Here is a 13,135-nt window from a genome sequence, read left to right as displayed (position 1 = left end):
TTAAGTTTTGCTTTATGACAATTTTATCGCTGCCAGTATAGTTTGATACATTTGGTATATAAGTTTAAAGGAAGTTCAGAAGAGCAACGTGACCAGCTTTTAAGGGAAAGTTGAGGATGACATTTCTGTTTTGCGTCTCCTTCGCATCCTCGAATGCAACGAAAAGCAGAAAGCTCTGAAGTGTGAACTTCAACCTTAATGTGTCCTTTATAAGACCAAATGGTGTTTGAAGAATAGTCATGTTAGATTTAGCGAACATTTTGCTCGTTTTGTTTAGAGCATACGAAATGGAATTGCGCAGACTAAATTTCGGATACCTGTTTACAATTCTTTTTGTGATGGGTAGCATTTTGGAAGGAGGGTTTTCTTTGGGAAATAGTAGGCACGGTGTAATTGCAAGGAGAGACCAAGTGGGTGGTGCCTCTTTGGAGAAATACGAGAAATATATCTATAGACAGACAGTCGATCATTTTGGTTACCGGGCGATCAAACCTTTCCTCAAAGATATTTCATCGACAAATCAAATTGGGCTGGTGCTCTACGCAATTCTCCCATTTTCGTATGTCTGGGATCAGAATTTGTGTTAATTATTGTTATTTCTGACCCAGAAATAGCAGTAGTATTTATGGGTAGCTTGGACAGCTGTTCATCTTTATCTATGTATAGCAGCATTAGTTATAGGTAGTTTGGACAGGTGTTTGTCCACTTGCCAAGAATTAGTAAATAGTTGTTGCAAGGATAATTATTTACTAATTTTAGTGATTCCCTTTTGAACACCTTGCAACCAATTCTATTATTGGCTGTCGAGTTGTCTTGATCTCAACCGTTGGTTTGATTTAATCTTGGTCGTTGGTTTTTCCAACAGGGTAGTATAAAAAAGGGTTATTGGGTCATTTTGATACACAACATTTGGAGAAGCATTTTTCAGTGGTAGCAAATTTTCTTGCAGTGTTAGCATGGGGATAGCAGTGGGGAATATCAGTGGGAGAAATTAAGAGGTTGTCGGAGTTCTACCAGTGAGAGGCAAGAAATTTTGTATCTCTTAATTTGCTAAAGTTTAATATAATTCCACATCTATAGAACTGGTTTTCCCTTAGGAGTTTTTTCAGGAACAATTTGTCCAAAAAATTGTGTTTATTGTGTTGTTCATTTCTTTCCATATTATATAAGTGAAGTTGCAGTTGTGTTATTTTTCAATATTAGCTGAGAATTTATTTTCATTAGTTTAATAATCGTTTACGATAAGAGATTGATAATTAGTGACTGCAATAGTTGATTTTTCACATGGTATCAGAGTGTTGTTAAGGGTAGAAGAGTTTTGCCCTAGGAAAGAAATTTTGATCTCTTTAGATTTATTATTGCTTTAATCCCTTGAGATGGCTTCAACTGGTTTGAGAGATTAGGATAGATTGGATGGTGCCTCAAATTTTGGTGTCTGAAAGGCTAGAATTTCTTTATTGTTGGAAGAGAATGGTATCAAGAATTATGCTACCAGTGTTGTACCTGTACCAATGGATGCAACCTAGCTTGCAGCATATAGAAAGGACGATGCCAAAGCAAGGATGATTATCCTCAATGGTGTCAAGGATCATATTTTTCCACATATCACAGAGCTAGATACGACGAAGAAGTGTGAGACACCATTCTGAATCTATACCAGAATGCTACCACCAACATGAAGTTGATTCTTAGAGAGAAGCTAAAGAATACTCGAATGAATCAGGGAGAAGACGTCACAAGTTACCTCACCAGTCTCAGACTTGTCAAGGATGAGTTAGCAGCTGTTGGAGATAGCCATAGTGATGACGAGCTAGTGAGAATAGCCCTAAATGGGTTTACTAAACAATGGAGTGTCTTTGTTCAAGTTATCAGTGGACGAGATACTTTACCGAGTTGGGATCGGCTATGGACTGATTTCACTCAGGAGAAGTTTAGACTAAGTCTTGTCAATGGGGCCAACAAGAATCAGAAAAATGAGGTGGAACAAGAGAACATTGCCCTAGCAGGAAAAGGGAAAGCAAAGAAGAGATCTAGCAAAGGATCAAATTCACAAAGTGAGAAGAAGAAGAAGGACCTTTCTAAGGTCAAGTGCTTTAGATGTCACGAGTTTGGCCACTATGTCACTGATTGCCCAGAGAGGAAGAAGGGTAAGAAGTAGGTGGCAGCTTCAGCAAGTGTGGAAGAACTCTCCAGTAAAATGGAAGATGAGTTTGCACTCATAGCTTGTATGGTTAGCTCAACCTCACAGTGTGTTTGGTATATAGATAGTGGGGCATCATTTCATATGATAGGAGTTAGAGAGTACTTCTCTAGTTACAAGGAGGAGGACACCAACATCCAAATTTCTATGGGAAACTTGTCCAAACTCAACCTTGTTGGGAAAAGGACTGTTTAGTTTCGGAGGGAGATTGGAAAGATAATTCCACTTCATCATGTGTTATATGTACCAGGCTTAGGTATGAATTTGATTTCTATATCTGTTCTTCAGGATAGGGGGTATAATGTATACTTTAGAGGAACAAATGTGTTGATAAAGCACAAAGATTGGAAATCACCCATAACTATTGGAGTTAGGAGTGGTCGCCTTTATAGATTGTAGTTTGATACTCCTAAGACACTCATGAGCAATAGTAATCCTAGAGATCTTGGAGAGCTATGGCATAGGAGGATGGGCGATATTCATCATGGAGCAGTTAGATTGCTTTGTGAGATGGTGACAAGTGTTCCGGAGGTGAGCATAGAGCATGATGATGTATGTAAGGGATGTGTGTTGGGAAAGTTTGCGAAAGCATCTTTTCCAAGGAGTGACCCCAGATCTAAGGTTGTTCTTGATCTAGTACATTCAGATGTTTGTGGACCAATGTCTCTAGAAAGACCTAGATATACTTCTTGAAGACTAAGGATGAGGTTTTCAGTTGATACCAAGAGTTCAAGGCTCTTGTGGAGAATTTGACAGGAAAGAAGATAAAGGTTCTTTGGTCAGACAATGGAAGCAAGTACAAAGGAAATGTCTTCCAGGAGTTATGTACCAGAGAAGGAATCAAAAGAGAATGGACTGTTCCTTACAATCCACAGTAGAATGGAGTTGCTGAGAGGAAGAACAGTTCTATATCAGAGGCAGAAAGAGCTATGCTACATGAACAGGACATGCCCTATTACCTATGGGCAGAAGCATGTCATACAATAGTCTACATTCAGAATAGAGTTCCACACAAGTTGCTAGGGAAGATGACACCAGAGGAGGCTTTCACAGGGAAGAAGCCAGATGTTAGTCACTTTAAGATATTTGGGAGTTTGGCATATTGCCATATTCTTGGAGATACACATACAAAGTTAGATCAAACTACAGAGAGGGGGTACTTTGTTGGGTACAGTGAGACCTCAAAGGCATATAGGATTTTCATTCTAGGGACTAAAAGAATTATTGTCAGATAGGATGTCAAGTTCATGGAGGACAAGGCATTCAGGAGATCTAGAGATTTGCCAACAGATGATCAGAGTGAGCACCCAACAGAAGCTCCAAGACCAAGTCAAGGGTAGCAAAGCTCAAGTACAGTTACCAGTACGAGTGTAGATTCAGTTAGTGAAGATTCACAAAGTATGGAGCAATAGGTACAATAGGAAATGCATCTAGAAGGCTTAGAGGTTGACATTTCATCCTCTACAGTTGGCAACGGGAACCATGTGGTTCTAGATACACAAAGGGATACTCAAGAGTTTGTGGGAACTCCTAGGAAGAGTATTAGATAGCGAAGACAACTAGCCAAGTTCAATGACTATGTGGCATTAGTTAGTTAGTTGGTAGATAGTAAGCCTTCTAGCTATCAAGAAGCTGCAGAACATCAGGCATGGCGAGATGCTATGGTTGAGGAATATTCTTCAATAATGCAAAATGATTTGTGGGAGGTAGTACCTAGACCAACAAATAGGGCTGTAGTTGGATCACACTGGATCTATAAGATAAAGCACAGTGCAGATGGTAGCATCGAGAAATACAAGGTAAGGTTCGTGGCAAAGGGGTTCTCTCAGGAGGAGGGAATAGACTATGAGGAGACATTTGCTCTAGTTTACAAGTATACTTCTATATGAGCTGTAATCTCACTTGCAGCATAGATGGGATGGCAGATCCATCAAATGGATGTCAAGATAACATTCCTTAATGGTGAGTTGAAGGAGGAGGTATAAATAGAACAACCCGAAGGCTTTGTAGCACACAACAAAGAGACCCATGTGTGCAGATTGAAGAAAGCATTGTACGGACTCAAGTAGGCTCCTAGAGCATGGTATGAGCACATTGATACATACTTGTAGAAAATGGACTTTGTGAAGAGTGAAGCAGATGCTAACCTCTACTACTTGGTGGTTAGGGGTGAGATTCTCATTCTTGTTATTTATGTGGATGACATGTTTCTTACAGGTTCACTAGGTCTCATAGTGGCTTGCAAGAGAAACCTTGCAAAAGAGTTCAAGATGAAGGATTTAGGACTTATGCACTACTTTCTAGGCATGGAAGTGTGGCAGACAGATGGGAAAATTTTCCTTGCTCAAGAGAAATATTGCATTGAAATCTTGAAGAAATTTGGGATGGAGGATTGCAAAGCCATGTCTACACACATAATTACGAATTGGAGGAAGGTAGATACATCTAAAGAGAAGGATATAGATCCCACTTTATATAGATAGTTGATTGGTTTTCTTATGTATTTGGTCAAAACTAGGCTAGATATAGCATTTGCAGTTAACTCTCTTAGTCAGTTCATGGTTGAACCAAAGAGAATGCATTGGATAGCAGCTAAGCATGTGCTACGTTACTTGTGTGGTACAGTCGAGTATGGGATCAGATACGTCTGAGGTGAAGGTATCAAGTTGATAGGCTATACTAATGCAGATTGGGCAGGAAGTGCAATGGACAAAACAAGCACTTCAGGGTGTTGTTTCAGTTTGGGGTCAGGAGTTGTATCTTGGTTCAGCAGGAAGCAAAAGTCTGTGGATCTAAGTTCAGCAGAAGTAGAATACATAGTAGCTAGCATGGCAACATGTGAAGGTATATGGCTTCAAAAGTTGTTAGTAGCCTTGTTTGGTCAAAAGGTTCAGACTACTGTGATACATTGTGACAATCAGAGTTGCATCAAGTTGTCTAAGAATCCAGTGTTTCATGATAGGTCTAAACATATAGATATCAAATATCACTTCATCAAGGATTGTGTACAATGAGGTATTGTTCAACTACAATACGTACCTACAGATGAGCAGGTAGCAGACATTCTAATTAAGGCTTTGAGAAAGGCCAAATTTATCTTCTTCAGAGATAAGATGGGTGTCATGCAGAACAACTTCCTCGCTAAGAGGGAGTGTTAATTATTATTAGTTGGAGAGTTGTTATTTCTGACCCAAAAATAGTAGTAGTATCTATGGGTAGCTTGGACACCTATTCGTCTTTATCTATGTATAGCAGCATTAGTTATTGGTAGTTTGTACAGTTGTTTGTCAACTTGCCAAGAATTAGTAAATAGTTGTTGCAAGGATAATTATTTACTAATTTTAGTGATTCCCTTTTGGACACCTTGCAACCAATTCTATTATTGGTTGTCAAGTTGCCTTGATCTCAGCCGTTGGTTTGATTTAATCTCGATCGTTGGTTTTTTCAATAGGGTAGTATAAAATGGGGTCATTGGGTCATTTGGATACACAACTTTTGGAGAAGCATTTTGCAGTGCTAGCAAATTCTCTTGCAGTGTTAGCAAGGGCGCAGTGTTAGTGTGGGGATAGTAGTGGGGAATATCAGCGGGAGAAATCAGGAGGTTGTCAGAGTTCTACTAGTGAGAGGCAAAGAATTTTGTATCTCTTAATTTGCTGAAGTTTAATATAATTCCTCATCTGTAGAACTAGTTTTCCCTTAGGGGTTTTTCCAGGGACAATTTGTCCAAAAATATTGTGAACTCATTATGTTGTTCATTTCTTTCTGTATTATATAAGTGAAGTTGCAGTTGTGTTATTTTTCAATATTAGCTGAGAATTTGTTTTCATTAGTTTAATAATTGTTTACCATAGGAGATTGATAAGCAGTGACTACAATAGTTGATTTTTCAAATTGGGTTGGTGCTCTATGCAATTCTACCATTTTTGTATGCCTAGGATCAGAATTTGACATTAAATTAGGCTTGGGCAATGGCATGCCAGATAGTCTAGCTCCTAATTTCAAAGCTCTAGTGGTATACATTGAGGTAACTTTACAATTTCATAAAATCTCATGATCTCTTACGTGTTGTATTTATACCTCAAAGTTTAGTAAATACAATAAATACTCTGTGAAAATGTTCTAATGTATGTAGCACTGCTATTATGGGACCTCAATGCCATTTGGAGTGGGAGAAGGAAGCATATTCAAATTCAGGCACGATGGGCTATTTGAGAACCAAGCAGGCATTGGCAGATTATGCAAGCATTTTTGTCCATTTGAAGAAAACTTTGAATGCGCACAACTGTCCAGTCGTCGTGTTTGGTGCATCCTATGGTGGAAGTCTATGGAAACCTTATGATCTACTTATTGACCTAGTTTTCTACCTTTATTACATTAAAAAATAGCACATTCTCAACATCAAACATGGGATTAAATAAATTTCATTAGTTTTTCCTCTAACTTAGGGTAGTAAGAGTTTAGTCTAGTAGTAGTAATACAGATCTGAGATCTAATTTCTTAGGTGACAATTAAACCATTGAAAATGTTATGTGCAGTGCTAGTAGTGTGGTTTCACCTGAAGTATCCTCATCTAGTAATTGGGGCCCTTGCATCCTCTGCGCCTATTCTTTACTTTGATGACATAACTCCCACTTTTGGTTTTGGCAGTGTTGTAACCAAAGATTTCAGAGTATATAAGTTCATTCATCCCTTTAAGCTTAATCTCCCTTGATTATCCTTAGATTTGATACTTGAAAGTATGATGCAGGATGTGAGTGAGATCTTCTATAGAAGAATTAATGAATCGTGGGATATGATGGACAAAATTGCATCGACCTCTGAAGGCGTGTTAAACCTAAGCAAACATTTTAACACATGCCAGTAAGCAGCATCTTCCTATTTGACAAAAATTTTGTTAGAAATTTTTTGATGATGTTTTTTTTTCCTTGAAGCTTCTTTCTATCTTTCTTTAAATATTAGAAACATAACTTGAAATCATTGCTGGGTTAATAATACGGCAGAAATATTACGGATAAGAGTGCCCTGTACAATGTGCTTGAATCACTTTATGTGGCAGCAGTGGAGGATGGTTTTGGACAAGTAGAAAAAGGAAGTAGGCTACCCTAAACCTTCTCAATGCCAAATTAACTTTATTATTTTGTTAGCCTAATTATGTTTAAACAAAGCTTGCTGCAGATCTGCAACGCAATGAACATAAGAATACCGGAAGATAGAGACACAGTTAGCAGAATAGTTGCAAGAGAAAAAGACAGGTCTTTTGGCTATTTGTGGTTGACAACCTACACTAATTCTAGATGGGACTGGTAGGTATATTAATTGTTGTTAGTTGGACAACTATTATTTCTGACCCAGAAATAGCAGTAGTATTTATGGGTAGCTTGGACAGCTGTTCATCCTTATCTATGTATAGTAGCAGTAGTGATGATAGCTATTTGTCCACTTGTCGAGAATTAGTAAATGGTTATTGTTTACTAATTTTAGGGATTCCTTTTGGACACCTTGCAACCAATTCTATTATTCGCTATCGAGTTGTCTTGATCTCAGCCATTGGTTTGATTTAATCTCGATCATTGGTTTTACCAATAGGGTAGTATAAAAAGGGGTCATTGGGTCATTTCAAAATACAAGTTTTTGAGAAGCATTTTGCAGTGATAGCAAATTGTCTTGCAGTGTTAACAAGGGCGCAGTGTTAGTGTGGGGAAAGTAGTGGGGAATATCAGCAGGAGGAATTAGGAGGTTGTCAAAGTTCTGCTAGTGAGAGGCAAGGAATTTTGTATCTCTTGATTTGCTGAAGTTTAATATAATTCCTCATTGTGTTGTTCATTTCTTTCCGTATTATATAAGTGAAGTTGGAATTGAATTATTTTTCAATATTAGTTGGGAATTTGTTTTCAGCAGTTTATTAATCATTTATGATAGGAGATTAATAATTAGTGACTGCAATAGTTTATTTTTCACATGGTATCAGAGTGTTGTTAAGGGTAGAAGAGTTTTGCCCTAGGAAAGAAATTTTGATCTCTTTAGATTTATTGCTTTAATCCCTTGAGATGGATTTAACTGGTTTGAGAGATCAGGATAGATTGGATGGTGCCTCAAATTTTGGTGTCTGGAAGGCCAGAATTTCTTTATTGTTGGAAGAGAATGGTATCAAGAATTATCCTACCAGTGTTGTACTTATACCAATGGATGCAACCTAGGTTGCAGCATATAGAAAGGACGATGCCAAAGCGAAGAGGATTATCCTTGATGGTGTCAAGGATCATATTGTTCCACATATCGCAGGGCTAGATACGACGAAGAAGATGTGGGACACCATTCTAAATCTATCCCAGAATGCTACCATCAACAGGTAGTTGATTCTCAAAGAGAAGCTAAAGAATACCCGAATGAATCAGGGAGAAGACGTCACAAGTTATCTCACTAGGCTCAGACTTGTGAAGGACGAGTTAGCAGCTATTGGAGATAGCCCTAGTGATGACGAGCTAGTGAGAATAGCCCTAAATGGGTTTACTAAACAATGGAGTGTCTTTGTTCAAGTTGTTAGTGGATGAGATACTTTACTCAGTTGGGATTGACTATGGAGTAATTTCACTCAGGAGGAGTTTAGACTAAGTCTTGTCAATGGGGCCAACAAGAGTCAGAAAAATGAGGTGGAACAAGAGAATGCCCTAGCGGGTAAGAGGAAAGCAAAGACGGAATCTAGCAAAGGATCAAATTCACAAAGTGAGAAGAAGAAGAAGGACCTTTCTAAGGTCAAGTGCTTTGGATGTCATGAGTTTGGCCACTATGTCACTGATTTCCAAGAGAGGAAGAAGGGTAAGAAGTAGGTGGCAGCTTCAGCAAGTGTGGAAGAACTCTCCAGTAGAATGGAAGATGAGTTTGCACTCATAGCTTGTATGGTTAGCTCAACCTCACAGTATGTTTTCTATATAGATAGCGGGGTGTCATTTCTTATGATAGGAGTTAGAGAGTACTTCTCCAGTTACAAGGAGGAGGACACCAACATCCAGATTTCTATGGGAAACTTGTCCAAACTCAACTCTGTTCGAAAAGGGACTGTTCAATTTTAGAGGGAGAATGGAAAGATAATTGCACTTCATGATGTGTTATATGTGCCAGGCTTAGGTATGAATTTGATTTCTGTATCTTTTTTTCAGGATAGGGGGTATAATGTACTCTTTAGAGGGACAAATGTGTTGATTAAGCATAAGGATTGGAAATCACCCATAACTATTGGAGTTAGGAGTGGTTGCCTTTATAGATTGTAGTTTTATACTCCTAAGGCACTCATGAGCATCAATAATCCTAGAGATCTTGGAGAGCTATGGCATATGAGGATGGGCTATATTCATCATGGAGCACTTAGATTGTTTCGTGAGACAGTGACAGGTGTTCCAGAGGTGAGCATAGAGCATGATGATGTATCTAAGGAGAAGGATGTAGATCCCACTTTATATAGACAGTTGATTGGTTCACTTATGTATTTGGTCAACACTAGGCTAGATATGGAATTTGTAGTTAACTCTCTTAGTTAGTTCATGGTTGAACCAAAGAGAATGCATTCGATAGCGGCTAAGCATGTGCAACGTTAGTTGTGTGGTATAGTCGAGTATGTGATCGAATATGTTCGAGGTGAAGGTATCAAGTTGATAGGCTATACTGATGCAAATTGGGCAGGAAGTACAACAGACAAAAGGAACACTTCAGGGTGTTGTTTCAATTTGGGGTCAGGAGTTGTATCTTAGTTCAACAGGAAGCAGAAGTCTGTGGCTCTAAGTTCAACAGAAGCAAAATACATAGCAACTAGCATGGAAACATGTGAAGCTATATGGCTTTAGAAGTTGTTAGTAGCCTTGTTTGGTCAGAAGGTTGAGACTACCATGATACATTATGACAATCAGAGTTGCATCAAGTTGTCTAAGAATCTAGTGTTTCATGATAGGTCTAAACATATAGATATCAGATATCACTTCATCAAAGATTGTGTACAACAAGGTATTGTTCGACTGCAATACATACCTACAGATGAGCAGGTAGCAGACATTCTGACGAAGGCTTTGGGAAAGACCAAATTTATCTTTTTCAGAGATAAGATGAGTGTCATGCAGAACAACTTCCTCGCTAAGAGGGAGTGTTAATTATTATTAGTTGGACAAGTGTTATTTCTTACCTAGAAATAGCAGTAGTATTTATGGGTAGCTTGGACAAATGTTCGTCCTTATCTATGTATAGCAGTAGTAGTTATGATAGTTGTTTGTCCACTTGCCGAGAATTAGTAAATGGTTATTGTTTACTAATTTTAGTTATTCCTTTTGGACACCTTGCAACCAATTCTATTATTGGCTGTCGAGTTGTCTTGATCTCAGCCGTTGGTTTGATTTAATCTCAGTCATTGGTTTTACCAATAGGGTAGTATAAAAAGGGGTCATTGGGTGATTTGGAAATACAAGTTTTCGAGAAGCATTTTGCAGTGATAGCAAATTGTCTTGCAGTGTTAGCAAAGACACAGTGTTAGCATGGGGATAGCAGTGGGGAATATCAGCAGGAGAAATTAGGAGGTTGTCGGAGTTCTACCAGTGAGAGGCAAGGAATTTTGTATCTCTTGATTTGTTGAAGTTTAATATAATTCCTCATTGTGTTGTTCATTTCTTTCCGTATTATATAAGTGAAATTGCAGTTGTGTTATTTTTTAATTTTAGCTGGGAATTTGTTTTCATCAGTTTATTAATCGTTTATGATAGGAGATTAATAATTAGTGACTGCAATAGTTGATTTTTCACAAGGTACTTCTGAGTTCACCATCTGTTTATTAAATTGTGGTTATAAAATTGCTCGAAAGATGCATTGATTGCATAAAATTAATTTTATTAGTTGTAAGTGGGCCTCAATTTTAAGGGCTGCCCCAACCTGTGATATGGTTTTGTAAGACTGGTATATTTTCCTACTTTAAAGATCATTTAACAAATTATTTTAAATTTAAATATTTTATAAAATAAATAAAAAATAGTTATAGATTAGTAATGTATGCATAAGTCTTTATTAATATAGTTAATATTTTATTTTTTATTTAATAAATAAAAGTATATATAAATAGTAACATATAATGTAAAAAAAAAATGCTAGTTTTGACATCTATAGAAATTAAGCTCATATAATGTAATTAATTTGAGATAGATTGAAGATGTAGGGCTAGAGAGAGCAAATGATTATTATACATTCGCTAATAGTTGATTTTAAAAAAAAATCTTTTTAGTTGGTAATTATGATTGAGTCATTTGTGCACCACTATTACAACATTTCATAATGACTAGTGAGACATTTTACCACAAGTACTAGAATTTTTTGGTGAGCAACTATTGGCTGGTGAACAAAATGCATATCAAGAAGTGTTTTAGAATGATACTTTTCAGTTATTTCACACTCCAGCACCTCTTCAGACAGATCTGTAAATGCACAAATATTGAAACCTTAGCTTTGAGCTATTGAATCACCTATGCAGGTACACCGAAAAAAGTTAGAGTGACTGAATCTTTTCCCTAAATTGATATAGAAATATCGAAATAATGAATGTGGTTTCTTTCAATATTTTTATTCTATTTTCATCTTTATTATTTTACCCTGTATTTTAAGATTCACAATAGATATAAATTATATTAATTATACAATATTTTTAAAATTTCAAGATTTATTTAACTTGTTGCAGTAATATATTAGCATTCAAATAATAGCGTAACCCGAGGTCACCCCATATTTTAGCTACTTTTTAATAAATGAAAATAAACCAAACAACAGTAAACATATAATAACTAGCAGTTTTGAAAAAGACAGATTTTATAAAAAGACACTTAAAAACCATGATTTCAAAAAAGATCAGTCTTTAAATTTTATCATCAAACCGTACCATTAGACTGCCACGACTAACAGTTTTTTCTTAATCCGCGGACTTGCATCGAAATGGTGTTTCCAATAAGCAATCCTCCTGGCACGACAATGTTACGTCCCTCCCGTTTTGCTGTCAGATCCTACACCAGGGATTGCTACGCTAAATATGGAGTCCACCCGCGCCCACATTGAGCGACAACTGGATTTGGAGGACATGTATGTCCATTGTCAATTTTAATTTACTGCCCAAAACTTGTCGAAAAATGTTACAGTTAAGTTATATCTTAGGAAATTTGGTTCAGGAAGTTTTTTAATAAAGAGTGTCCTGATTATAATCATTGTGCAGGACATAAAGAGAGCGTTGAAAGATTTTGGAAGCAATATCCTTTTCTCCAACGGATTAAGAGATCCATGGAGCATTGGCGGGTGAGTGAGTATTGTATGAAATTTCATACCCATTGTTTTTTTCCCTAAAAGTTATTATTGATTGAGTATTTTTGGTATTTTCTGAATGTAATTTCAGTGTCTTGGCCAATATCTCTGAAACCATTGTGGCAGTGGTAACTGAAGAGGGTAAGTTGGTTCAATTTATTTTGAATGTTCACATTGTGCAGACATTAATTTTTCAGGCGCTAGTGACAATCCAGTCTGGCTGAAAGAGCAAATACTGAAAGAGGTCAAGATCATTCAAAACTGGATCGATGGTTACAAAAACTACTTTGAATTTTTTTCTAAAATCTGGGAGAACATCTAGTCTTTTAAACGAGTCAAAGACTTTTATAGCGTTGTGGTGAATTGGTCTATGTGTGGAATTACAATAACAATTCTAATTGGGTTATATATTTTCATTTAACTTTCAATATGCCTATCTTTTAGTTCACGCTAGGGAGGGGCTCTGTTAAACTTGTTATTAAATAACCTTTATTTAAATAAAGTACGAATAAAAATAAAAAACAAGATATTTCTCCGTTTATAAAAAATTTAACTTTGTTAAACTAAGTGTCAATATTTTTAAAATATATATTTATCAAAATATTAATACTTGTGATGGCC

The 13,135-nt window shown here is 36.9% G+C and overlaps 1 pseudogene; it reads left to right on the top strand.

Moving 5' to 3' along the window:
* Positions 1 to 239: 239 nt before the first annotated feature.
* LOC149557722 (uncharacterized) lies at positions 240 to 12,836 on the top strand (annotated as a pseudogene).
* The last annotated feature ends 299 nt before the right edge of the window (positions 12,837 to 13,135 follow it).

Source organism: Cupressus sempervirens, chromosome 5, assembly GCF_028749045.1.
Source record: "Cupressus sempervirens isolate cs-2001-9-10 chromosome 5, ASM2874904v1, whole genome shotgun sequence".
NCBI classification, from domain to species: Eukaryota; Viridiplantae; Streptophyta; class Pinopsida; order Cupressales; family Cupressaceae; genus Cupressus; species Cupressus sempervirens.
The sequence above is the reverse complement of the archived record's forward strand: the minus strand, read 5'-3'. Positions and strand labels throughout refer to the sequence as shown.